We start from the raw sequence: 27913 nt of genomic DNA, 5'->3' as shown, positions 1-27913 counted from the left end.
AGCATTTCTCTGCAAAAACGAAGCTGCTGCCTATTTAAAAATGTTTAAAAAGTAAGTGCAGCAAGTTTAGCTGTCAGGAGTAAGAGAGGCTCATGTTGTGTCTTATTCTCGTAAAAGAGACGCTCTCTAGGAAAAGGCTCCGATCTCAGACCAGAGGCTGGTCCGGTGCCGGAGTTCAGCGCCCATGAGAAGCCGCATCCATCACGGCACTCGATGACAGGGGAGACCAGACGTGTCCCCGCCGTCTGCATCCGGTCCCTGTCGGTGACGCCTGTAGAAACCCAGACACAGAGAAGACAGACAAGTCAAAAGAAGCAAAGGAATTCATCCTCGGGCTGGATCAGAGCGTTGGGGCCAAGCACTCCAGCATGCTGTGGGGCACGAGGGGGCGGTCCCCGTGGCCTGGGCAGCCTCCCGCCCTGTCTGTCTTGGCATGTATGTCAGCCCGAGATTTTCTTCCTCCCCCCTCCCTCCCTCCCTGAGTGCTGGTCACCTTACCAGGTACGTTTGCAGCATTGTTTCCTTAACCTTCACCCTGACCCTTTGCAGAAGCTGCTCTTTTATTCTCCACCGACTGCCAAGGAGGGCCAGTGGTCATCCCAGGCCGCACCGCGGGCAAACAGGTGGAGGCGCCCACGTGCAGACGCCTGATTCCCGAGCCTGGGTGATCATCCCTCCTGAGAACACAGCACACCCACTGATGTCTGTGACGTCCTTGGGAGCTGTCCTGTTTATAATCAGCAAATTCTTAGAGTCAGAAACTAGAATTCAGGCTACCGGGGGCGGGGCAGGGTCAGAAAAGGGGAGGTACTGCTTCAGTTGCATAGGGTGATGGCAAAGCCTGGGAAATGGGTGGTGGTGAGGGCAGCGTGGCACTGTGTGAATGTGGTTACCAGGGGACGTTTTAGGTCGTATATATGTTACCAGAATACAAATAAAAAAATAAAAATAAACAGCAACATAGGACTGTCAACACAAACAGGGACTCCTAATGTAAACCATGGACTGCAGTTAACTTATAATTATAACAATATTCCTTCATCAGCTGTAACAAAGATACCATACTAGTGCAAGGTGTTGATAATGGAGGAGGGTAGATGGGAACTCTGCATTTTCTGCATAATTTTTTGATAAACCTACAACTTCTCTATTAAAAAAACTAACATAAAATAAATTAAATGAGGAAAAAAGTAGGATGTCATCCAGGTTTGCCGGGCCCTTTTGTGCCTCCCCCTTGCATGAGCCCTCTCAGTTCCAGGTCACCCTTTCTCACTCTGCACTGCCTTCCTCCCATGTAAAGTTGCTGTCACTGCTTTAATCAGGAACACTCTTACAAAGGTGGCTCTCGCTGTGCTCGCAGTGAGGACAGGAAGTAGGGGCTGGCTTTACAGCCTCGGGAGGGGGGACAAGGCCGTCTTCTGCAGAGCTGCGTTTCTATGGCTGGTGGTGGCAAATGACTGAGAAGCAATGAGAGGTACCACCAACCCCCAGGCCTCAGGACAGAGCCCATTCTTGACCCTTCTCTTCCCTCTCCAGACCACTAAGTGCTGAGTTTCTCCCTCCTAGATCTCCTTCCCTCTTCCCACTGCCATCTCCCGGGTCAAGCCACCACAACTCCTTGAAGCACTGCAATATCCTCCCAATGAATTTCCCTCCTCTAGAGTCGCTCCTTTCCAACACTCTCCTACCACAGAAGCCAGGCCATGCCATTTCTCCTAGTTACAGGTTTCCAGGATCCATCTCCCACACACCCCAGGGCTTCAAGGTCAAGTCCAAGCTCCTTCAGAAGCCCTTGAGGCCTCAGCCATGTGGTTCCTGCTCACCGTGCAGGTTCGCCTCTCCCCGTGTTGGCCAGACACACAGCTGAGCGACACTGCTGAGTCAGACCCAGTTTCCCAGGGTGGCCTGCGCTCCCGCCCTTTGGCTTCTGCCTGTCATGTTGCTTCCTCAGCTCCCAGCTTACCTGGGAGGACTCAGCATTGGTGACACACCTTCTATTACAAATGAACCCGGTGCAGGTGCTGTCTGTGAATCCCCCAGTGCCCTCCAGATTCTCCAGGCTGGGACATGCTGGAATGGACCTGCTCCTCTAGTTCCTCCTTCTTCAACTCCATGGCCACCCCCGTGAGGACAAGGTCACCGGGCCCACCTTGCTGGCACTGTGACCCCAGGCCTAGCCTGGGCTGGGTGTGTAGTAGACACTTGCTCTTTGTTTGATGGACATAACAATGCTTGAATAGGAGTCATATACTGGGGTCAGGCACATGGAACCCTAGCATTTTGGAGCATGAAAAAGAACCTGAGTGATCAGACTGATCCAATCATTAGTTTTACAAATAAGGAAACTGAGGCCCAGTGAGGCTGGGCTTGCCCTGCATTGAACAGTCAATGACGCGTCTGAAGAGCATCTCACGTCTCCCATGTTCGTCCGTGGCTACTGTTCAGAGTTGACTGGCAGGTCAGCAGCATTGGCCATTGTACCAGTGGCCATGCTGATGGCACATGTCCTGGGTGCTGGCCACTGGGCACAGGGAGGACCATTATCATCCCTGCTTCCCAGATAAGAGAACCGAGGAACAGAGAGGTTAAGGGGCAAACAGGAGCAGGCAGCAGGAGCAAGGCTGAGCCAAGACCCTCCATAGGCAGCCTGGGCACCTCACTCAGCAGACTCACCTGGAAGGGGTAGGAAGTTCCTGTGAATCAGAGCTTCGTTGGTGCCCGGAGCCCAGGGTGGAACCCCTTCTTGTACCTGATAATGGCAGAACAGGTGTGGCTTGGAGGAGTTTGCTTGGGTGATTTATTCTTTGTTGATTCTAACCTAGAATATGGACTGGGGTTGATGGTGGAGGTGCTGGAGAAGGGGAATGGGTCAAATGAATGGAAATGCTCACTATTTGGAGAAAAGCACAGGCTGTGAAGAGAGAGAGAGAAAAGAGAGGAAGATGCCCAAGCCGAGGGGCCGTGGCAGTAGGAAGATGGAGTGTTTCCTTCCAAGGAGGGGGTTGGACCAATGCTGTAGGAACAGCAAGAGTAAGGAGAGGTGGGCAGGGCTCGGGAAGCAGCTGTGCTGGGGACGATGCTTCTGATGGACCTTGCCATGGAGCAGGGTGAGGAAGGGGTAGACAGGATGATACCTGCAGGTCTCAGGTACTCGGTAGCACACAGTGGTCATCAGCCATTGGGGAGCTTGTTGAGGGCAGGGTCCCCTGCAGACGCTTGAGGTCAGCGGTTCTGCATCTGTGTCTGAGACCTCATCCGAATTGTCTCAGGCCAGGCTCCAGACCTGCAAATTTGCATTTTAATATGATTCCCAGGGGCTCGAGAGGCACATTAAGTTTCACTGGTGAGACCCACTCATTTCTAAAGATGACAGTGAAAAGAAAGGCACTGGGGATTAGCCAGGGGGGCAAGTAGGCAAAGCACGCTCTTGTTTTTAAAGGCCTATATATTAACTCTGCAAATATTAATTAATATGTGCTTATCTTCTACACATGCAGATAAGACAGCAAGTGGAAGAGACTAGGTCTCTGATCACACAGCACATCCTTCCTAATGGGTGGGGGCAGGCCATACGCAAACACCTAAAAAGGATGAAGTCAGAGACTTGATGAGGTGAAGACTCAAGCAGGATGGTTCGGCTCAATGTAAAGTACCTGGGGGAGTTCCAGAGTGGGTAGTAAGAAGGGACATACATGAGCTGAGTTCCAAAAGACAAGAAGAAGCCAGTTTTGGGAAGATCTAGGGAGAAGACTTCTCAAAAGAGGTGACAGCATGTGCTAAGGTCCTGGGGTAGAGGGAGATGGGCTTGATAAGATCACAGGAAGCCTCATGAATCAGATGGAGCATGGAAAGCAGAGTGTCCCGGGGTGGCAGGTCCTCAAGGCTCCCAGTAAGGAGTGTGGATCTCTTTGAAGGGCTGCGGTAATTGTGGTAACTGCATTTGAAGGTGAAGAAGCCATCTCTGAGGGAGACAATGAAGACACTGAGATGAGATCTCTGGGAAGGCAATTAGGAATTTTGTATCCTCTTGGTAGACTGATGATAGACTCCTTCTTTCAAAACAATGTCACCTTAAGTTAAGGCTAAAAGAAAGACAGGGTAACAGACACATGGAAAGAAATGGGATTGTTGAGGGAGAACTTTGCAATTCTGGTGTGTGAGAAGCCCAGTGAGCCCAGGATTTGGCTGGGAAGTGGCTGTAGATTACATTAACAGAATATTTATGATTCCATTCCATTCCTTTCCCATTTCAAACTAAATGCTTCACATTTAACTCTACCTCATGCTCTGAGAAGGACTTTTATTACCTCTGAGCAGGTAATGCATAACAATCCAGTTCTTTAATATTAGCTGATCAGCGGTGCAGGCAATAAGCCAGCCGGTTACCTGACATCTTTTAGCAAATGTTTGACATGGGTAGAATTGCTTAGAGATAGTCCAGCTGTGGCCAGCCATAAGTATCCAAAGCCAGCAAAAGTGAGCCCTAGGGGAAAGGGGGAGGGGACATCTCTACGGGAACGAACCAAAGCTGCCCAAACCTTAGTGCTACAGGTTGTGCTGTGTCTCCCAAAAAAGATGTGTGAAGTCCTAACCCCTTGCACCTACGAATGTGGCCTTATTTGGGAATAGGGTTGCTGCAGATGGTGCCCTTAGAATAAGAGAAGAGACACAAACAGACACAGAGGAGAAGGCCATGTCAGGATGGAGGCAGAGATGTGTCTGCAAGCCCAGGAGCGTCAAGAATTGCCAGCAAACCACAGAAGTTGGAAGAGGCTGGGAAGGACTCTCCCTCAGAGGTCTCTGAAGGGGCCCGGCCCTGTCCACACCTCGATTTGGACTTCTGGTGTGCAGGACTTCTGGTGTGAGGGAATAAATTTCTGATGTTTTAACCTACCTTGTTTGTAGTACTGCATGAAATGAAGACACTGGGGATGCCATGTCCTGTCTTGCAGGCCAGAGCAGAGGGCTGGAGAGCTGCCTCTGGGAGACCCACACCCATGTAGAAGTAATACTCCAGCATTTCCTGGCCACTCCCTTAGTCTCTTTAAACAGACGTGGGTGAACTGTCCCCCGGTCCCAGCCCAGAGACTGTAGAGATGGCTCCACAGACCTTCCCAGGAAAGATGAGAGAGGCCACTGGGTATGAACAGGGAAGCCCTTCTGCCACAACTCACCATCCTACTGATGCCTGGAATTCCACCATCAGCTCTCTGAGCTTTCAATTCTCTGTATGATAAGAACTCATAGGAAAGTTTGTTACATTCTTAATATTCAAGTGTGGATGATTTTATCCAATCAGAAAGAGGGCAGTAAAGGGTCTTTACTCACTCTTCCAAGGGTCAGTTGATCATTGATAGTTATAAATGAGACCCCAGTGACTGTTTTCTCACGCCCTCAACATCAGTACCAGTTCTTGCTTCCCAGGTGTCCACAGTGTACCCAGAGTATGCAATGAAGGTACCCCTGAATCAAAGCTGGTCTAGCTGGGAATTGGCCTAGCCTGGTGCACACTGGCATGTGTCTGACTCCAAAGTCACGGTCTTTCCAACTCCAGCATGGACATGTCCCTGGGGGTCCATTATTGCATCCAGCAGCATCAGAGACTCACACTTCCATCTGCTGGGTATTGCTGCTACTTCCAGAACATGCTCTTCTAGTCCCTGTCCCACATTGTTTCCTGAATCCTACCCTTTCTTCCATTAGCATCCTATAATAAGAACCCCATTTATTATTACCAGACAAGTATGATGTGATCACCTGTCCTTGCTAAGTTGTGGAGCAGGCCCTGGAGACATAAAGATGAAAGAGATATGGACCACACTCTTGGGGAGTTTACAGTCCAGCTGGGACAGCCGGTCAGTCCAGAGCTCTGCCTTAGACTCACCTTGCACCTTATAAAGCAATGTGCTGTCTCAAGGGAGCAGGACAGAATAAGTATGGAAGCTACCATGAAGCCCCCTGACATGCAGTCTTGCATCCCACCCTTTTCCTCCCCTTAAATTCTCATTACCATAAAAAGGAGTGATGATTCATGTTTGATGCTTCTAAAGGAAACTGGTTACTACTACTTATTGAGAATCTATTATGGGCCAGATGCCAAGCAAATAATAATCCAAGTCATACTGCTGAATTCTCCCAAACCCATGACAAATTAGGCTCTAGAGAAGTTATTCTAAATAAATTAACTTATATAGAGGAAAGAAACTTCGCCAGATGAGCAGATACAGCAACTTCTTTCTGTTCTAGAGGGAATACCAACTATGTGCTCAGGGGTAGTGTCTCATATCTGTCATTAGCAGACATATATTGGTGGGAATTATATTCCCTGTTTGACAGAAGAAGAAACAGAGGTTCCAAGTGGCTAAATGATATGCCCAAGACTCCTGAGTATGAGACAAAAGCAAACAGAACCTCCTTTCCACCCAGCCTCACAGTGATTTGCCCAGGATCTCCAAGCTGGAATGTGGCTGAGAGGGAGGTCTCCTGGATGCTTGAATTATTAGTCTACCACTGTTCTACTGCCCCACACCACAGACGGCTGCCCCCTCAGAAATTCTCATAGTCCATCTACTTAGGAGTGACGGCCCCTCCCCCAGGGATAGCCAGGCACTATCTGTCCTAAGTAGATCTCTGTGCCCTGAAATCCCTTTCCTGCCCCATAGCAGCCCAATCAACTCTGTGTGCCATGTCCTCATTCCACTGGCTTTGGAAAGAAGGGACGGATGAGCTTTAATTTATGGCTGGACCCATTTCAGCAACATGTTTCCAAGTCAGATGCTTAATTGACTTCATTTATCCTAAATTCCATGTCTCTATCTCAGAGCCTAATGGTCTCTCACACATCCAAATGAACCATTTGGAAGGCAGCTTCCATCTGACCAAGTGCAGCCAAAATACCCGGCAAGTGAGAAATGCAAACATATGGCTGAGGAAGAACAGGAGATTTACAGCCACACTGTGAACTGTGCAATAAATGGGCCTGTGCAGGGAGGCAAAAGTCTTACTTTCTTTGCTCATAGTGGATACTCCTTGAGGATGAGTAATAACCATTTCTGAGGATTTGGGTTCAAGTTATTTCCTAAACAAAATCACAATACTTGTGAAAGTTAAGCTCTAGGATTTTTTTTTTCCAAATAGATCATCTTTTTTTTTGTAAAGAACTGCAGCATTAATAGTATCAATGCAAAAATGCAAACCTGCATGGTTTTAGTTGAAGGAAAACCCAATTCCACTATAGGTGGCACTGGGTGAAAGAAGATGGGAGGATACAGCACATGGGATGTACTCTGAGTGCAGGTCTGATGCTCGTGTGCACTGGCGGTTTTCCTTCTTGCTGTTCTCCTCCTTAGGTCCCTGAGAAATTGGTGGAGGAGCAGAAAAAAAAAATCATTTTTTGGAATGATTTCATCATCTAGAGAAGATGTTCTTGGAAGGGTGCCTCTTTCACCTCTTCCTGCTTGCTCAGACTTCAGTTCTGCAGCTTTTATACAACTCAGAACACTGAGCACTACAACCAGGGGAGGGGCTGTCTGAAGGCTGGTGGGACGAGCCACGGGAGGACTCACCCCGGGAATATACTGCGATGGCCATGGGTTTCATGAGAGACTCCATTTGAGTGCCCACCCCCTCAGGCACAGGAGATTCAAATGTGGCCAAACCTTACTACACTTCCCCATGTGGCAAGAGAGTGAGGGGCACTTACCTGACACTTCTAAAACTAGCAACAAGGAAGACAATTGCTCTTGTTCAGTTGCTGAACACAAAACCCGTGACACCCAAGGAATCAAATAAGACGGATGCCTTTCATCTACTATGTGCCTCTGTAGTGTAATTATTCCTCCAGATCATAAAGGTGCAGGCTTATTCAAATGCAATCATTACAATAGTCAGGCTTCTCAAGGGAAACAGAGCCAACAGGAAGGATCTGTAAGTATTACAAGATTTTATAAAAGAGTCTCATGCAACTGTGGGAATGCATGAGTCCAAATTTCGGTGGGCAGGCTATAAGTTGGCACCTCTGATGAAGGTATTGAATGAACTCCCCAGGAGAGACTGGCTGGCTGAAGTGGAGATGAAAATTCTCTCTTCTGACTGCTGAAGTCATCAGTTCTCCTTTTAAAGCTTTCAACTGATTGGATTAAATCTCTCATTGCTGAAGGCACTCTCTTTAGTTGATTGTAGATGTAATCAGCCATAAATGCAATCAACTCACTAATGATTCAAGTCCATAAAATGTTCTCTCAGTAACATTTAGGTCTGTGCTTGCTTGACCAGACAACTGGGCCCCATCACCTGGCCAAGCGGACACATGAGCCTGACCATCACAACCATTTCCACAGTTAAGAGCAGTGTCTTAGCTGTAGACTCAAACTCACGGTGCTCCAATACTTCAGCTGGGGTGGGGAATCCTCACAATTTAAGGGACTTGAGTTTTGGCAGCATATCAATTACTTCTGACTGTTTCAAACTATTGATTTATACATTCCCAGAGAAAAAAGCATCCCTGTCCTTGGCGTTTTAAATACTGAGCTTCTCAAAGTTGTAACTAATTAGGAAATTGGGAGGAAATTTCATGGACTCATCAGCTGGCACTAAAGAGTACCATGGCTCAGAGCTTTGCTTGATTTACAAGTCATGGTTCTTTATATCTGATGCCAAAACAGCAATCGATGTAGTTTATTAAGTGAAAGAACTCTCTTGTTCTAGTTCATTGCTCACTTCTTTACCTGTCAATCAGTTTTTGTGAGAAAAATCTTCTTTAAATTGCCATAGTGTCCCACTAAAGGGTGGATTTCTTGTGTTTGCCTGAGCCCCTTGGGAGGAGAGACTTCGCTTTCAGTGGGCTCCTGACCTATCCTAGAAACACAAACTTATATGCATTCCTGGAGGACGTTCTTGGAAGCCTTCAGGAAGTTTCACTGGAGAGCTGGATCACAGCACAGGGAGGTCCTTACTGGAATCATGAAGAGAGGTGGGTCAGAGTGTAGGAAACCAAGGAGACTCCATTGACTGCAAGGGTTGACTGACAGATGGTCCTAAGAGAATGGGATGGGATGAGACAGGATGGGATGGCACTATTGCAAGGCTAACAAGATGGTGTTCACAAGAAGAAAATGAATCCTAATCAAACACCCCAAACCAGCCTATCTGTACCAACTCCACCCCACCAGTATATACCAAATGTCACTCTTGGTCAGAAATAAATCTCAACTCATGGTATGTGGTCTCTCTAGGAACCATTTACAATGATAAATTTGAACTATATGAACTTCTCAAAAATGTTAGTTTCTTAATAATAGTTTTTAAAAAACACACATCATTTCGGGTTAAAGCACACCCCCCTGCTCTCCCCATCTTCCACAGCATTCTAAGCAAGTACCAGACATCTAACTCAGATAAAACAACGGAGGCTCAGGGATGTAAGCAAAAATGAGCACCGAACTCACATCTCCTGGCTTCCGCCTGGTGTCCAGTTCACTAAGTCAAGCTGCTTCTCAAAGATAAAATGACGACAAAGGAGTGTCAGAGACGTGAAACTTAGAAAGTGGCCAAGACTTTCTTCCTTTGCTTTTCAAAAACTGACTATGCTGCCAGTCCAGAGAAAGCCATAATGAAAATGGTGATTCTGGGCAGTGCAGAGACCTGGGTGTCAACCTCTAGCAAGATGCCCCACTGTGAAACGGCTACCAGCTTCTCCTTTATGATGACAGAGCTGGTGGGGTCATCTTAGACATTATAGGCAGAAATCTGTAACAATTAAGCAATGTTTCCAAGATCTATGAGAAAGGGCCCCACACGAGTTAATTTTGAACAATGACAAGCCACAAGGTCAACATTATGGGCCATGAAGGGGGTGATCCAACAAGGATTCAGCAGTGACCAGTATCATATGAACGTCTTCAGCCGTGTGTGATTGTGTACATGTATGTGTGTGCTGTGTGGTTGCGTGTACATTATGTGACCTCACAGAGCCTGGATGAACATCTGCAGTGATTTTGATTAGGTATTGTACATGGAGAATGTGTAAGTGTGATACTTTGAGATACCCTCCTTGGTGGCTTGGAAAGAGCACCCTCACCTAGGGACCTGGTAAGCTGGGACTGGTCTTCCCGAGCGCATCTGTAACTATGGGCACACGATACAGCCCTGAAGTTTGAAATAAGGCAGGATGCTATGGGGCTCACGGCTCATGGTGTCAGCAAAGCAGCTTTCAGCTGTAGGTCTGCTCAGCTAGTGCCAAGAGAATGTAGTCTCAACTTCATTCTCATTTTAAACGTCAACAGGAAAAACTTGGGCATGTATTCTCATGGTAGACTTGAGCAAGCACCGAAGACTCCTGAAAGTATCTTTGTTTGCACCTAGGGCACTTTCTTGCCCAGGAAGGGGCTCAAAAATATTGACTGAGTTTGTCTGAGTTGTTATGATATGGAATAGAAAGAAAGGCTGAACCTGGATGGGGCAACGATGTAAACATTAGCCAGGCTGCCCCTTCAGTGAGTCCTCACTGGGTCCAGACTGTTAACCCTGATGTAAGACAAGGGAAGACTTGTGTTTCCTTTCTTATGAGACAAGAAGAATGTGCTGATTTTGATGAGGAATTAATTTTGTTAAGCAACAAGGACAGGGCTAGCCAGGGTAAGATCAGAATTTTATTATGTGTGCTGGTTCAATGCCAAAGCAAATCCGAGTCCTCGAGAAAAACCTCTGCAATTCGCTCTTCATGTGGATGGCTGTTTCCATCCTTGGGGAGGGGTTCCTCTCCACCATTGCCACTGGGACCTATAGTTCTGATGAACATTTAAATGATATGGGCACTGAAAAGAATCACGACCGTTATGTTTTGTTTTCTCCCTATGGCTTTTTGTTATTCACAAGATGGCTAATGGATTAAGTTCTAAAAGCTTTTTAAAAGAAAAGGAGGGTTTGTTTTCTGGCCAAGACTAACAGGAAAAGAATTTTTGCCTCAAAGCCATTTCCAGAGTGAGTTATTATTGATCAAAAAGAAATTGATAATAGAATCTACTTTTCCACTATTACTATAATGTTAGCTCCTGGGAATGCAATTGTACTTATATATGGAGATGTGATTTCTTCTTTATTTTAGAAAATGCCCATAACTCTCTTGCATGCAATTTGGGTTGGATGCCCCTATTTGACCACAATGGAGGAAACCCCAGGGGCAGCGCGGAGATGCAGCCCAACTAAGATTCACAATGGGACTCTTAAATCACAGTCACAGCAGTTGCTGGGGTCCACCAAAATACTTGCTCAACTGTTGCCCTTGGAGCCGTAATTAAAGGGGAAAATGTAATACACGCAGTATAATATGCATAGTGCTATATCTGCCTCATGGTTTAACCAGTGCATTCCCAGAAAATTCTCCTTAATTAAAGGCATAAATCCATCAAGTGAAGTGCATAAACACTGTAGCTTGCAGGAATTTGTGTTTCTTCCTTCCAAGTGCCGTGCTCAGGAACGGATGGCAATGAAGGATTGGGACAAACACTGCGGTACAGCATCAAAGAAGAGGTAAAACCCAATTAGGTAGGAGTTTTGGTAGAAGACAACCAACAAACAAGAGGCCTCTTTTTCTTAACTTATTTTACCTTTCATGAATTTGAAGTTGCTTAATCAAAGTGTGAATTCTTGTGACAAGGATGTGGCATGTCATAGCTGAGTCCCTTCCTTGTCAAACTAATGGAGGGAACTTGAGAACTTTCCTGGTCACAACTCTCTGTATCCTGGCCACTAAGCATCCCAGACAGGGGCTGAAAGTAGCCCCTAGGGAAAGGTGACATTTCCCCTTCCACTGATGAATTTAGAGAGAGGAGTCCAGGAGGCTGCTGGATAGTATGGGGCAGCTTCTAGGTGACAATGGCAAAAGGAGAAAAATACGGACCATTCTTGGAAGCAGCTACCAACTTTGGTCAGCCTCAGGGCACATTGCTTTACTTCTTAGATGACTATCACCAAGAATGGAGATCCTACCCTTTGTCCTCTTTCCTTTTGGCATTGCATTATCCCTTCTCCCATCCTCACCACCTATTTCTTAGAAGTTCTTGTTTCCACTTAATATTTCAAATCAAGTTGGAAAGTCTGTCTTCTGGCCCACCAAAAACCCACCTACTAAAACATACCAACTGCTTATTTCAGAGGCTGGCTGAACACTGGGCCAAGTCAAATGGGACTTTTCCTTTCCCCTGAGATGAAGATGAACAGGCTGGACTGAGGCCCAGTAGAGGGGGGAGAGGGTGAAGGCAGGAGATCTGAGAATAGGATCATTGCCTTAGTTTTCTAGTGCTGCCATAACGAGGTACCACAAACTGGGTGGCTTTAAGCAGCAGAGGTTTATTCTTTTACAGTTCTGGAGGCAGAAATCTAAAGCAAGGCCTTGGCAGGAAGATGCCCCCTCTGAAACCTGTACAGGAGTCCTTTCTTGCTGCTTTAACTTCTGATTTTTGCTGGAAATCATTGCTGTTTCTTGGCTGTAGATGCATCTCTGCAACCTCTGCCTGAGTCTTCTCCTGGCTGTCTCCTCCTGTGGGTGTCTCTCTCTGTTCCAGTCCTCTCCTTCCTATAAGGAGACCACCCACCTTGGATTAAGTCTTCCCCTAATCCGATTCGAGCTCATCTTAACTGATTCCTTCTGCGAACATCCTATTTCCAAATACAGTCACATTCACAAAAGAGGTTAAGACTTGAATACGTCTTTTTAGGAGACACAATTCCACTCCTGACAGACTTAAAGTCTGGTTTGGGGCAACAGGAGCCCTGCAGGGCACGTTTGGACTTAGGAACCAGGCTTAATTCTCCCACTCCTGCTGATTGAGGCTGCCATGGGGATGATGTGACTGCTCCATCACCCGGGCCGAGGGGTGGGAGAGACCATCTCTGCAAACACCTTCAGGAAACAAACTCCACCAGATCCTCTACCTTCCGTCCGTTCTTCCCCGGAGAGCATCAGGAAGGCGTGCCTCTTGCTTTGTGAAATATTGCACGGCATCTCCTCAAACACCCAGGCCTGCCTTGCTTGACTGAAGGCACTGTACTCCATTGGACCTCTGAGGGAAGGCTGTGAGCTGCTTGGCTGCGTGCAGCTTGAGTCACTCAGCAGAGTGCATTCTTAGTTCAATAATGTCTTTCTCAAACTTTCTACTTCTCCTTGAGCCAATGCTCAGCACACCACCTCCAGACCTCATACAACCCAAATCCTCTTCCTCATCATTTCTTGAGTCTGGGTCTGAGGTTGCTGAGGCACCTTGCAGATGGGACGGAGGGCGAGAATCTCCTTCATTCTGGCTTCACATGTCCATGAGAGAGGATGTGGTTGTTGTGACACCTTCGGCCTCCCCTTACCTCTTCAGTAGGCATTGCTGGTGAGTTTGGGGACAGAAAGTGACCATGCAACTTAGTTCTCTTCTCTCCTCGCCTTGCTCCTCTTGTCCCTGCTCCTCCATGCTTGTGATAACCCAGGGACGGATGAGTAAGTCTCAATTTTGGGTCGAGAATTAGGAAGCTCTTCATGCTGCACACCTACATTACATTCTCCAATACTCACCTTATCAGCTATAAATGTTTCATTTTGGTTTACTGCTCTTCTTCTTATCACTCAATTACTACAGAACTCAGGCAAGCTTTGCCCCCCACTCTGACTGCCTTAAACATCCTTGACTGTATCTAGCATGAAAGGGGCTGAAGCAAAGCCTGGAGGGAGGAATCCCCCTTCTATTGCTGCACCCTGGATTGGATATCTGCTGCATTTTAAGGCATTTTTCATCTCAGTCAGATGAATGGGGCCCATTGCGTCCCTATGGCATTGCACGGAGATAAGACACAGATTCTGGCCCTAAGGACAGCAGTGGCTTGTGTAGGAAACATATTCGTGTGCTGATTGTGTTCCAAGGGGAAGCACATTGTGTGCAGGCAAGTCTTCAATTCGGAAAGAGAAAGAAAGAGAGAGAGAGAGGCATAAAGGGGGTAGGGGAGGGGCTGAGGAGAGAGGAAGTGGAATTTTTGAAGTAAAGAGAGCAGCATGCTAAAATCTCAGGGTCTGGATGTAGTAAGTAGTCAAAGATAAATAAGAGAAAGTAGTATCTCTCCTTTTTTTTTTAAGTTGTTAATAATATATTGAAATGCCATGCTCTGTCTGTAAGACAACTAAACTGGTTTGTCCATGAATCTCCATTGAACTTTCTCATTTTCTATTGAATTCAGGTTAAGAGCAAAGGGACACATGGACTTCTTTCTATAAATCACCAACAGTCTTGCTGCTGAAGAACTAATTACATTGACACCCCCATTTTTTACACTGCATTTATTACCAATGGTTGTGCGAGGGGATGGGGAGTGGACGAAAGGGAACATGGAGAGCCTTTGTCTGTATACCCACACAAGGCCATCAATCTTCCCAATAAAATGAGGCAGGAGATGTCATCCTTCCAGAAGGAACGGGATAAAAGATGGGTTGCTGAAACAACTGATTATTGCGCATTTGCATTTGAGAACTTGCAATTTGTACCCATCAAACTTGTTTCTTTGCTTGCTTTGGCACTTTGCTTTAAGTTAATTTTTCTCTAAGCCCAAACCTATGGAGGGAGTTTTAGAATGATCTGGTAAAGCCTGGGGCTCTAGGTGTTTACTTGCGTTTAATTGGATTCTTTAGCTATAAAATTAATGTTCCCCCATTACAGAAAATATTTTTTAAATGTTTTGTTTCTCCTCTTGTTCTCCTCTTGCTCATCAGACATGTATCTCAGATCAAATCAGAACATCTCCCGAATGTGGAAGGGATGAGATAAGCCAAGCTGAAGGCTATGCAAGAAAATACTAGGTCAGTAGCTCTCACAATGTGGCTGCTGGCAGCAACATCAAGGAACTTGTTAGACATGCACGTTCTTGGGTCCCTCCCCAGACTGACTGAATCAGAAACGCTGGGAGCAGAACCAGCAATTTGTTTTTTAACAACCCCTCCAGGTGATTCTGATACACACTCAGGTTTGAGAACCAGTGGTCTCGATTAGCCCATTAAAACAAACAGGTGTTGATTTAGTCAGTACTTTATGGAAAGCATTCCCACTGAGACAGGTCCAGGAATAATCACATCACACAATTAAACATGTAATTTCTCTCCTGGGGGTGTGCACAGCCTATGGAAAGACACAGTACAGTTACATATACTCACAGTGTTAAGAAAGTATTAAAATGATTTCCAATTTCTCCACAATTCTAGCATTTTCTTTGTATATGGCATGTGTGAAATCGCAATTTACTTCTCAAGAGGCTTGTGAAAGCCAGTCTGGTACCCACTCAGGAGATAGCACACATTTAAGGAGCAGCTATCCTGTGCTGAGCGCCACCGAATCTGATGGGGAACACTGGCAAATAACTTGATTCCCTTTCATGCACAGTCTCCCTGCTCGTGGGTCTTCCGGCCTGGTCAGAGCACGTTAAACATGGCGGTGTACATAGGGGAAGAGAAGCCTGATCCGAGAGAAACAGAGCAGAAAGCTTCCTCTTCAATGTTTCTGGAATGTCACTCCAGAAACAGTAACGTCATAATGATGGTTACATTTCCCTCTAATGTTCAATCAGGGATGACAAGAATGAGAAATGAAGAGATACCCTGGCGAGATTTCCTGCTATAAAACAATTGGTTGTTGCACAAAACATAATTTTTATGGTTCTGCTGGGCTTGCCTGGAAAGCTTTAAGATGCTTTAAAAAGGGAAGACAAAATAACAAAAAATCCCCTGAGCTGTGAATCACCTGAGCCAACAGTTTCTCTAAAGGTGAGAAGTAGGACTGAGAAGTAAAGAGTAAAGTTTACCCCAAGACCTCCAGATTAATCCTGTGAATTGGGAAGGTTCTGGAGTCATCCTGAGATGGTATGAGTCCCAGCCTCCTGGCAGAAATGAATTCAAACTTTTTTGGAGTAAAATATTTTCCATTTAGGTCCCCATAGTTTAGATCAAACCTATTTGAGTTCATGAAAAATGATCTCCAGAACAAACCACCATGAGCAAGAGTAGGTAAAAACAGCACATTTGGATTTGTTCTCTAGGGAACACAGGCACAGAGAGAATATAAAATAACTGTGACAAGAGTATTTAAAGAAAATGTAAATGGAACTATAAAATGAGGAAGCAGAATCAGGCAGACCTGAACCCAAGAGAACTTTTTGATATGAAAACTTTAGTAGCTATGTTAAAAAGCAGATGGGACACAGCTAAGGAAAGAATTGGTGAACTGGAAGATTGAGCTCAAAAGATAACATAATATAGCATGGAAAATAAAGGGGAAGGGAAATAAGAAGGATCAGAAGCTGTTGATAGTTGAGTGATGAGTTTTAAAATGAAACTATTTGGAATCCCAGAAGGAGAGAGAGGAGAAAAAATTGCAGAGAATATTTTAAGAGGCAATGGCCACAAAATTTATAGAATTAATAAAATACATGAATCCAGAGATATAGGAGGCACACATTCCTGGTCAAATCAATAAAAAGAAAGCCAGACCTTAGCATTGTATTAGCCAAGGTTCTCCAGAGAAAGAGAACAAATATATGTGTGTGTATGCAAAAACACACATGCACACACAGGTAAGTGTGGCTGCCCATATACACATATATTTCAGTGAATTGGCTTATGCAATTGCGGAGATTGGAAAGTCTGAAATTTATAAGGCAGGTCAGAAACTCACAGGCAGGGGCTAATGCTGCAATCTTGAGGAAGAATTTCTTTTTCTGGGAAGGCTCAGTTTTTGCTCTTAAAGCCCCTCAGCTGATTGGCTGAGGCCCACATATATTGTAAAGGGAAATCTCCTTTACTTAAAGTCAACTGATTAGAGAGATTAACCTTATCTCCAAAATACCTTCCCAGCAATACCTAGATCAGCATTTGACTCAATAACTGAGTAGCCATAGCCTACCCAAGCTGACATGTAAAGATACAGGCACATGACAGCAAAATTTCAGAACACCAAAGAAAGGGGCATCTTGAAGGAACACACAGCGATAAGACCACCTGCAAGGAACTACGCTTACCTGAGCAGAAAAGGCCTCAAAAGTAAAAGTGAGAGCTGGAAGAATGTGGGATAATAGCTTCAAACTCCTGGAAGAAAATAAAAGATGGACCTAGAATTCTGAATTCAGTAAAATTAGCTCTCAGAAACAAAGGCACAATGAAAACACTTTAGATAATTAAAAATGGAATGCTTTTACTACACTCCCACTTAACCTAAGGAAATAATAAACGAGGCACTGTAAGGAGAAGGAAAGAAGAAAGAAGGCGTGAGATCCAGGAAGCATGATAAACAAAAAAATGGGTACATCTAAATAGACATTGTTGTATTCCCAGAATAGACCTGGTAAAAATTGGTTCTCAAATATTATTACTAGGAAATGTTTGCATAAAATAATAACATTATTGTCTAATTTATGTGAGTTCAAAAAAGGCAAATCTAAAGTTCTGGTCAATAACACTTGTGCTGGTTTGAAAGTATTACGTACCCCCAAATTTAATTTAATCCTGATCCAATCTTGTGGGAATGCCTGTTTTGTTTAATCCTAATTCAATACTGTAGTTTGGAAACTTTTGATTTGATTATCTCCACAGAGATGTGACGCACCCAACTGTGGGTGTGACCTTTAAGTAGATGGAGATGTGACTCCACCCATTCCATGTGGGTACTGATTAGTTGACTGGAATCCTTTAAAAGAGGGAACATTTTGGAGAGAGACAGAAATGACAGATGCCTCAGAGTCGATGGAGAGAGCAGATGCAGACTCTTGGAGAACATTTGCTTCAGAGAACAGAGACACGGGTGTTTGGAGATGCATGGAGCCCAGCAGACGTCACCATGAGAGGTTAAGCAAGCCAGAACCTGGAGAGAGCCAAGGGAAGCCAAGGGATGAAGCCAGCCCCAGAGAAGCAACCTGAGGCACCCCCACAGGAACAGAGGCTGAAAGCACAGAGCCCAGGAGCAAGGGACCAGCAGATGCCAGCCCTGTGACTGCCCAGCTGACAGAGGGGCTCCTGACCCATCGGCAGCCTCTTGTTGGTGCCTTGATTTGGACTCTTTCACTTCTGTCAACTTGTACATTACTAAATTCCCCTTGTAAAAGCCATTCTATTTGTGGTATAGTGTATTCCAGTAGCTTTCAAACTACCACAACACCTAAAAAAGACTTCAAGGAGGGTTGTGGTGTTACCTTAGATTTTGTTAAGTATTCATGGTGAATTCCCAAGGAAAATCATTGAGTAGAAATAATATATAAATTGTAAGAAGAAGAAGGTAGAGAAAAGAATAAGAAATCATGACAAACACGGATGCAATGCTTATGCTATGCTTGTCACTATCTTAAAACTTTACACATAGTCGCTCATTTAATCCTCACAATATTTCTATGTCATAGGTTGTTGTTATTTTTCTTTATGCAGATGAGGTCGCAGAGAGGTTGGGTGTCTTCTTACCCAAACTCACAGGTCTAGAAAACAAATGAACTATTTCATTAATAAAAGGCAGGAAATGAGAGGGTATAATAGAAGAGGACAAATAACAAAAGGTAAAATGGCAGAAATGAATGCAAATATACCTGTAGTCATAGTAAACATATATGAATAGACTTGCCAATTAAGGACATAAATGTGAGATCCAATTTAAAAACAACAACAAATACAGCCATATGCTATTTATAAGAAACCCACCTTGAAAATTAGGACACATACGTTTGGACATAAGGAGACAGGCAAAGACAGTCCATGCAACTGACAACCGAAAGAATGCAGAGGTAGCTATATTAATATCAGACAAAGTAGACCATAAGACAAACAAAAGCATTAACAGAAATAGAATCACTGCACAATGATATATTGTTCAATTTCCCTGGAGGATATAGCAATACAAATTTGTATCCATCTAATGAAACCACCTCAAAATACATAAAATAATGTCTGATAGATTATAGGGAGAAGCTGATCAATCTCCTGGTCTAGTGGAAGATTACCAGACCCCATCTCAATTATGGATAAAGCAAGCACAATTTCTAAAGATATAGAAGGCTCGAATAATAACATTGACAAGTTTTGACATATTAAGCAAGTATGGAAGCCTGCACTCAAGAAGCCAAGCAGCACTTTCTTATGAAGCGCACACAGGACAGTTACAGAAATTCGCCCAGTAGCAGCAAAACCCATATGGGCCCTTTTTGTAAAACGTATGTGAATGACACCTGTCAGGGAAGTGTCTGGTGGGTGATGGAGACATGCACAGCACACATCATGATTTTCATCCATGCGAACATGGCCTGTCTTGGAAGCATGATTGTTATGTACCTTGATCCCTTTTCTGCCTTTTGCCAGGGGGAAATGGAGGCAGAGGCTGCTGTACTGGGAGTAGCTAGTACAGTAAAGTAGCTAGTGGGGGAAGTAGAAAGAAAGAAAAAATACCTTCAGCTAAGAGGACAGTTGTGGATAAATTGTGGACTGAACAAGACTCTTCCTTGCTCAGCCTTTGAGTCAGTTTGTTTTAGTTTGTCAGCTGCTATGACAAATACCACACGATGAGTCCGTTAAGCTACAAGGATTTATTGGCTCAAGTTAGAAGGCTATTCGTCCAGGATGAAGGCGCGGCCAAGGCCACGTTTTTTCTGGTGAGGCAGCCCTCCCCTCTGGCTTCCTCTGGCTTTGCTCAGTCTCTTTATAAGGTTGAAGCCATACAGATGGAGGCCACCCCAATCAGCTTTGCAGCTCCTAAGTAGGACCCTGGAAGATCCTGTTCACAAATGAGCCCACATCTTGATTAACAATAACTTCCAAGGTCCTATTGACAAATGAGTTCACAGCCACAGGAATGCAGATTACCCATCGAATGTGTCTTTTGTGGGGGACATGATTCAATCCCCAACACTGCTGCAACACTAATTAAGAAAACCACCGAATGGAAGGAAAGCGAAGGCACAATGCACACCCACTGTGACCTGGCTGGTTGAGCTTCTTTCAGTGTTGAGAATGAAAGGAATTAAGCCTCCAGTCCGAGGGATGGTGTGGGGTGGGCTGGGAGCAGAGAAATCTGTCTGGATCAATCAGCTGAGTAGGAATTCAGCAGCGCTGGACGGGCCCACAGGCCTCTGCTGGGATGCTCTGGTCTCCATGGTGGGTCTCATTTGACCAGGGAAAAACCCAAGACTCCCTTTTCCCAGACTCCAAGGTAACGGCCTTTAATGCAACAGAGACTGGGGCTGGCTCCCGGGGAACATTGTTACTTAAGTTGTCAAGTTCTTTTAAACCTTACCACAACTCATTATTCAGATGAGGACACAGAGACTAAGAAAAGTTAGGAAGCATCTCCAAGGTGATACAACTTTGGACTATTCAATTATGAGGTTGGGATTTGAACCTGGGTCTGTGGGAACTGTAGAACCCATCATACTTTCATGTCCAGCTCAACAGCCACCTTCCACCCCTCCGTGAGAGATGCAAAAATCCTCCCTAATCGACTCACAGGCCTCTGGAAACCCTTTCTTGAGCCTCCTCCCTATTTTTGGAGGTGGGGGCCAACCTTTGCATTCCCCAAGCCCCTGCTGCATATGTCTAGAGCAGCCATTACCTCCCTGGGAGTAGTGGGGTGCCTCTTGTCCCCGCTAAAAGCACAATATGACTGTAGGTCATTTATGGCCATTTCTTCTGCTCCTAGCACAGTGACTGTCAGTGAAGGGCTACTGCTGATCAATAAGGAAAAGTGACTTTTATCTTGCAGTACAGTTTGCAGGGGGAGCAAACACATTGCAGATTAAAGTACGTGTGTCCTAACATAAAATAGCTTATCACAACCACTCACTGTCTCCCACACAGACAAGGTGACAAGGGGGACGACGTGAAGGTCAGAGAGGGTGCACTTACTATCAAAAACCATATTGACCAAAGTCCATTATGACAATGTGGGACAGAGAGAGGACAGGATCGGATGCATTAGTTCTTGTCCCGAATACGAGAAAATTGATCCATGACAAATGAATCCTGGCAGCTTTCATTTTCGATTTCCTTCCTGAATAATACAGAACCATTAAAATGTACCCAAATAGGAAAGAATAAAATGGCACAAAGAGAGATACATGTGCCATCTATTGATTTCTTACAAAAATAGTTGAAGAGTAGATTTAATTTAACTAAATGGTAGCAGGATCATTGACAGAGCAATCAGGCTGCAAAGTCTGTGCTTCTTAGGACTCCAGTGCCAACCCTGCCTGAGGGAACTCAGGTTGTTCTGCCTTAGGGGAGAGGAGGGCCAAGTGAGGGACTCTTGAGTCATGTGAGCCTGTCCTTATTGAGTTCTTAGGATTGTGTTGGTTTACTTCAAGAAGGCTGGTTGATACCTTCTAACAAATAAGATGGAGTTGGGGATGGATGCTCCCTCCCCACATCTCCTAGAAAATACTTGCACCATGAACGTCTCAGGGCTGAAGCTCAGCTCAGGAGAGCCACCAGACAAGGAGACACAAAAGTCATCACCCAGCTGGGGCTTCCCAAAATAGCAGGAAGCTCAGGGGTAAGTGGTGAGGAACAGAAGAGTTATGACTCTGGGAGGAGAAATATACCTGGGCCTGGCTTTAAGCCTCCTATCTTGAAGAAGTGTGGGGGATGGGAGCTTGGACCCACCCCCCTAACCTCAACAGTAGGTCCATTCCCCAGCTGTGTTAGTTTCCTAGGGCCGCTATAACAAATACTCACAAACCAGGTGGCTTTATAACAGAAATGTGTCCTCTCACAGCTTTGCAGACCAGAAATATGAAATCAAGGGGTCAGCACAGGCGTTCTCCCTCTGCACCTGTAGGGGACAGTCCTTCCTTGCTTCTTCTGGCTTCTGGTGTTTGTGGCCATCCATGGTTTGCCTTGGCTTATAGGTGCATCACTGCGGTCTCTGCTTCTGTGCCACGGCCTTCTCCCCCATTTGTCTCTCTGTCTCTGTGTCTGTATATCTCTCCATCTCCTCTCCTTCTAAGGACACCAGTCATTGGATTAGGGCCCACCCTCTTCTTGACTCAATTACTTCTTCAAAAACTTCTTTTCCCAGTAAGGTTGCATTCATAGGACCAGGGTTTAGGACTTGAACTTGTCTCTTTGAGGGGCAGAGTTGAATTCACAATACGAGCCATTCACCAAAGAACCCAAATTAGGAGTTAGTGGTAGAGCTTGGACCAGGACCCTCATTTCCTAAAGTGCTGTAGATCTGGGATGAAGTTCTCTTTCCCAGCTGCAAAATAAGGAAACTGTACTGGGCTTGTGGTTCTCTAATGCAGGTCCATGGGCTGGTTACCTAAGAATCACCTGGGGTGCTTTTAGAAATTATGGATCGCTAACTCGGTGATTCATTGGTGGAACCCAAGAAGATTCATTTTCAAAGCTGCCTCCTGTGATTCTGATGCCCCAGGTCTGGGATTGAGCCCTCTTAGTGTCCCAGGCTGCTGTAGCAAATTGCCGTATGATGGGGGAGGAGCTTAAAACAACAGAAATGTATTCTCTCACAGCTCCAGAGGCCAGAAGTCTGAAACCAGCATCAGCCCTGGGGGTTCTAGGGAAGGATGCTGCCTGGGCTTGCCCGACTTCTGGTGGCCTCAGGTGCTCCTTGCTTGGGCTACATCCCTCCATTCTCAACCTCTTCTTCTTAGAGCCTTCTCCCACATGTTTCTCCTCTTCTGTCTCTTATCAGGGCACTTGTCCCTTGGATTTAGGCCCCACCCAGGTACTCCAGGATGACCTCATCTTGAGGTCAAACATCTGTAAAGACCCTTTTCCCAAATGAGGACATATTCACAGGTTCTGTAGGGCAGATGTGGACATGTCTTTTTGGGCAACTCTACTCAACCTCCCTGAGGATCTAGAGGCCCATGTGGCCTTGTGGGCAGAGAGTGTACATTCTGACCTCCCTCGCCTCCCCCCAGTCATTCTGAGGTGGCCACTTGCTGAGGACACTTCTCAGGTCTCGAGAAGGGAAGACCTTGGTGCTTGTGGTTCCCCCGAACCAGAAAATCAACAGGGACAGTCTGAGTGGCTCTCCCTGGTTGCTTTCCTTTCCGCATTAGAAGGCATCCCTGGACTGTGGCTGTGGGGGTGGAGTTTCCCCAGGATGGGCTGCAAACCCCTGACCTCCTTTCCCTCCTGGGGCAGAGGGCAGACCACCCCCCGCTGGCATGCACGCCCCACGGGGGCTGGGACTTTGTTCTGTTCTCGGCTTTAGCCTGTGCTGAGAGCAGCAGCTGGCAGGCAGCAGGCCCTTGGTAAACTGTCATCAAATCCCCCAGACATCTGCACCGCCGGCTCCCCTGACTCATGTTGGGATACTCAAGTGGTGCCTCCGGACATTGTGCCTTCAAAGGAGTCCCGGCTCTCTGCTCTCACCCACCCTTCCTGGCCCTGCCCTGTCCATCAGTGGACACATTAAATGACCCTCCTTGTTCCCCCGTCCCGAAGGCAGGATCTGAATTAGACTTGCCTGAATAAAATGAATCCACGGCTGGATGGTGGAATCGTGAATGACTTAATGGGCAGCCTAATTTGATTCTTATGGGAGTAAAGAAAGTGATAGGGTTTGGTATGTCAAAGAGGGGGTTGGGGGGCTGGGTCCTGGCAGTCTGGGTGAGGAGCTGGAGATGGTGGCTTCAGAGGAGACCCAGTTTGGGGGGAAGAGGGTCACCCACAGGCTAAGCAGTTCCAATGAGACAGATTTACTCTCTTGCAGTTCTGGACATCAGACGTCCAGCTAGGTGTCCTGGGGCTAAGATCGAGGAGTCAGCAGGGCTGCCTTCCTTTCTGAGGCTCCAGGGGCAGTCTGCTGACTTGTCCATGCAGGTTGTTGGCAGAGTTCAGTTCCTTGTGGGTGAAGGACTGAAGCTCCCATTTCCTTGGAGGTTGTCAGCTGAGGGCTGTTCCCTGCTTCTGGAAGGTACCCCCGTCCTTGGCTCATGGCCCCCTTCCCCTCTTCAAAGCCAGCAGCCCCAGCCCTGGTCCATCTCACACTTGGAATCTCTCTGCTTTCCCCCGAGCACCGTTTCTTCTACTGCCTCTCCTGCCTCCTGCTTCTACCCCTAAAGGTTCGAGGGATTAGAGTGAACCCACTCAGATTATAGTTCATCTAGGATGAACACCCTATTTTAAGGTCTGCAACCTTGATTTCCCCTGCGAAGTCCCTTTTACCGTGAAACAGCGTGTTCAGATTCCAGGGCTCCGGGTGTGAGCCTCTTTGGGGCTGATTTTTGGCCATGCTCCTGGGGAGGATGCCGTGGGCCCTCTGGGGAGGGTATGCAGCCTGGGTCAGGGGAGGCCCCAGGAGAGGACACTGTCATGACTCACCCGGACAGACAGATCTCCCGAGAGAGTCAGCCAAGGCTCGGCAGGAGGACAAACGCCAGCCCTGCCCCACAGGCGGCATAGCAGGTAAGCAACTCCTGTTCCACCTGAGGCAGGCGTGAAGGAGCCCCAGCTGGGATTAATTCCAGGTTTTTCATCCACTACAGGCTCAGAGTAGATTTGATCTGGTTGCGAAAAAATAAAAGAATGTGGCATTTCTTCCACTTTAGATGGAATAATTTACATCAGAAGCAATCAATTCCAGGTCAGAGAAGAGGGAGTCCAGTCTTCTATCCACCACATATGTCCCCAGACCAGTCCTGGGGTGCTCCGGGAGCAGAGAGCCGGGTCCTGTGCCCTGCACCCCCCCCCAATAGCAAGCACTTAGGGTCTGGGCCACTTTCTCCCCGTGCACAACGTTTGCTGCAAACTCTGAGCCCTTGCCCCGCAAGGCAATGCACTTCAAGTCCAAGCTGCCCCTCGGCACATCCTCTCTCACCCCACCTGGGGCTCAGGAGGGTCCGTTAGCCTCCCGGCCCTTCAGTGCCCACGTGGGTGCATGGCCTCGCAGCTGATGGACAGTGGTCATGGCTTCTGGGATGTAGCCTCCCTGGGGGCCAGGGGCAGGGAGGCATTAGATACATGGAAATGGGGAGATTAATAAGGAGCCTTTCCTTCCAAGGTCCCCTTGCTCATCTCTGGAAGAGAACTACTCCCCTCTGTGTGTCCAGCCTCACCTGCCTGCTCCCTGCACCGTGGCAGGTGCGTGAAATGGAAATGTTTAAGACGTAGGGAACTGAGAGGCACTGGATGCCTGCTGAGCACCCGCCCCATGCTGGGTGCTTCCCTAGCACCCTCGCACTCACCAGCAGGTGGGACCCTGAAGGGGCGTTGGTGTGAGTGGGGACTGTGAATGTGCATTGAACCTCCAGAGGGATTAAGTTCGTCTGCAAGCAAAATGTTTTCACCCTGGGGTACTAGGGTAGAAACAAGGAGGCAGGACAATGGACAAAATTCACCAGGAAAGAAACTATGTTTTTCATTTGCTACAGCCCTCTAAAGGTGGATCCCAGTCTTGAGGGAAGAAAGTGTTCTGGAGGGAGGACCAGGAGGGAGGATGGCGTTCTGGAGGGAGGATCAGCTTGTGGTGGAAGGAGCCTCGCCACCTCCTTTAATGATGCAGCAGCAACATGGAGAAGCCGGTCCCAGTCAGGCCAGCATGCGAGATTCTGAGCAGCATTTAAAGAACAACGTGGAAGCATGGGGTCTACAGAGCACTCGCCCTTCGCTGTGGGCTTCAGGAGCGTCTGTAAGTGTGCTCCTACTGATTCTTCCCACGGGAGCTGGTGCTGTGCCCAGTTATGGAAAGGAAAGTGACCCCAATCCCACTATCCAGCCTCGCCTTGTACCTGGCACAGCTGGACTCCAGGAGGCCTGAGGGTGAGTGCCACCGTATCAGCGGAGTTTCCGCACAGAACAGGATATGCTAAGAGATGAATTGGAATTGCAGGCAATTGGGGGCTGAGTTGGAATTGCAGGTGATTGTGGGGCTGGCTGGTCTGGAGCCCATAGGGCAGGCGGCAGGCTGGAACTCAGGCAAGAGTTGATGCTGCCTTCTTGAGGCAGAATTTCTTCTTCTCCACGTGAACAGGTTTTGCTTGTAAGACCTTCAAGATGACACCAGTCCACATCATCGAGGGTGGTCTCCTTTACTTAAAGTCAACCGATTTTTTTGTAGATGTTAACCAGAGCTACAAAATATCCTCACAGCAAGCCCTAAGTGAGCATTCGATTAAAAAGCTGGGCAGAAAAGCCCAGCCTGGTTGACATAAAATTAACCACCATGGCAAACTAAGCCACAGCTTACTTGTGACATTTCTTGAGACACAATTTTAATTAAAGCCTGGGCCGTGCACAGCACACACTCTTTCACTTAAGACAGGAGAGGCTGTGGAGTCGGATTTCAGGGGCTCAGATCCCGGTCACTCCCTGCATTTTCATCTGGAAAACGAAGGCATGCGTGGGGCGTGGCTGCCGCGAGTGGGATGGGGGAGCCATGGGGAGTGCTCAGCCTGAGCCTACCTCTCTGGCGGCACCAAAGCTGCTGGCCGCGCTGAGACCCATTGCGGTGTGTGGGTGACTCAGATTAGCATTGCTCCCTCCTCTCCAGGTAGTTGCAACTGGGAAGGAGTCAAGAATGAGCTGCAGTAAAATTCTTCCAGGGGCTGGGTACTGACTCTTGGAGCAGACAGCTTCGGGGTTATTTGGGGTGTGGAAGGCACAGCCGTTTTATTATTTCTCGGACTGCAGCAAGGTCAAGAGAAACATCTGAAGTCCCTGGTGCCAGATAAGTGCTCTGTAGGTATCTCAGTCTCCCGGATTTGAGACAAGACACACCTGGAACATGCCAAAGCAGGAGCAGCCTCGAGCAGTCCCCTGTTGGCCTGTGACAGGTGCACGAGAGTGTTTCACTTTGAGATCCCTCTGTCTGTCCACCCGTCCATCTATCCAAGGAAACTGGCTGGAACCCTGACTGCCCAGCCAAGCCTGAGGATCTGCCCAGATCGTGTACTGGCTCAACACAATTCACAGATGCATCAACCCCTCCGCAGCAGGGAAAGGCAGCCGCCTCTAGGGATGGGCAGGTCAGAGCCAGCACCTGTGAGTTCCGTAGCTGCTTCTTAGTTGGAAGAAATGTGCTTGAGAGAAAGCAGCTGCCTTGAGTCTTGTTGGAAATTAAGAGACCCTTGGGTACTGATATGACATGGCTTCTGGTCCACAAGACCCTTAGGACAGCTAAAAGCCAGGAAGAAATTAGAGATGGGGGGGCCAGGTGGATCCCCAGCCTGGGCTCCTGGAAAACAGCCTGTCATGGAGCCCGAATGAGGTGTTGTCCTTCCAAGGAATCCCAGAGTGGAAACAAGCCGTAGTCACCAACCCCCTTATCGTGAATCACCACCCATCAGCAAGAGGGACCCTGCCAGAGCAGCACAAGCTCGCTCACACAGGCTAAATAGGAGAATAATTGCAGGAATAAGCACTGCCATTGAGGCCAGTACATTAAGCACGAAACAGCTTCTTCTCTGCTCCTGAATCTGACCACAGGGGACTCACGATGGTCAAAGGCAGACCACAGGGCCACGGGTCAGGGCAGAAGTCCACCCCACCCCCCAAATGCACCTTGCCAGCACATCTCAGCCGCTAGGCATGCCCCACCCTAGCCAGAGGGCCTGGAAGAAGCTGCATAACCTCCCTAGAGGAGTGGAAGGTGGCTGGAGAAGTTGCTGGCCCCTGTCCTTGGTTGGGGACCCACGAGAGGGTGAGGCACACAGCACCGCACTCTTGAGAAGATGCTATCTAGGGAGCCAGGACCTCAGCCATCACCCTGACTGCTTGTCTTACCTCTGGGGAAACTGAGGTGTGAAGATCAGTGACGTCTTTTCGGTGAATGGAGTTGTCATTTGGCCTCACAGATCTACCTTTATGACAACTCAGAATGCCTGTGGCCCCTCCCCCCCCCCACTCCTGCTGCAGCCGCTTCACAGTGTCAGATAAAGACGAAAAGAAAGGGCGATT

General features: G+C 47.1%; 1 long non-coding RNA gene across 2 annotated transcripts; it reads right to left on the bottom strand.

Moving 5' to 3' along the window:
• Positions 1-27817, bottom strand: LOC143664785 (uncharacterized). 2 transcript variants are annotated; one of them, XR_013166587.1, is made up of 5 exons: positions 27740-27817; positions 3135-3283; positions 2674-2749; positions 499-727; positions 1-271 (listed from the first exon to the last, which is right to left on the bottom strand). It is a non-coding gene; the product is annotated as an uncharacterized LOC143664785 (long non-coding RNA). The 2 variants fall into 2 exon arrangements; XR_013166588.1 differs by having other exon boundaries at positions 3135-3360; positions 27740-27796.
• Between the last annotated feature and the right edge of the window lie 96 nt (positions 27818-27913).

This window comes from Tamandua tetradactyla, chromosome 2, assembly GCF_023851605.1.
Source record: "Tamandua tetradactyla isolate mTamTet1 chromosome 2, mTamTet1.pri, whole genome shotgun sequence".
Taxonomy (NCBI): Eukaryota; Metazoa; Chordata; class Mammalia; order Pilosa; family Myrmecophagidae; genus Tamandua; species Tamandua tetradactyla.
This window is presented reverse-complemented; position numbering and strand designations above follow the sequence as displayed.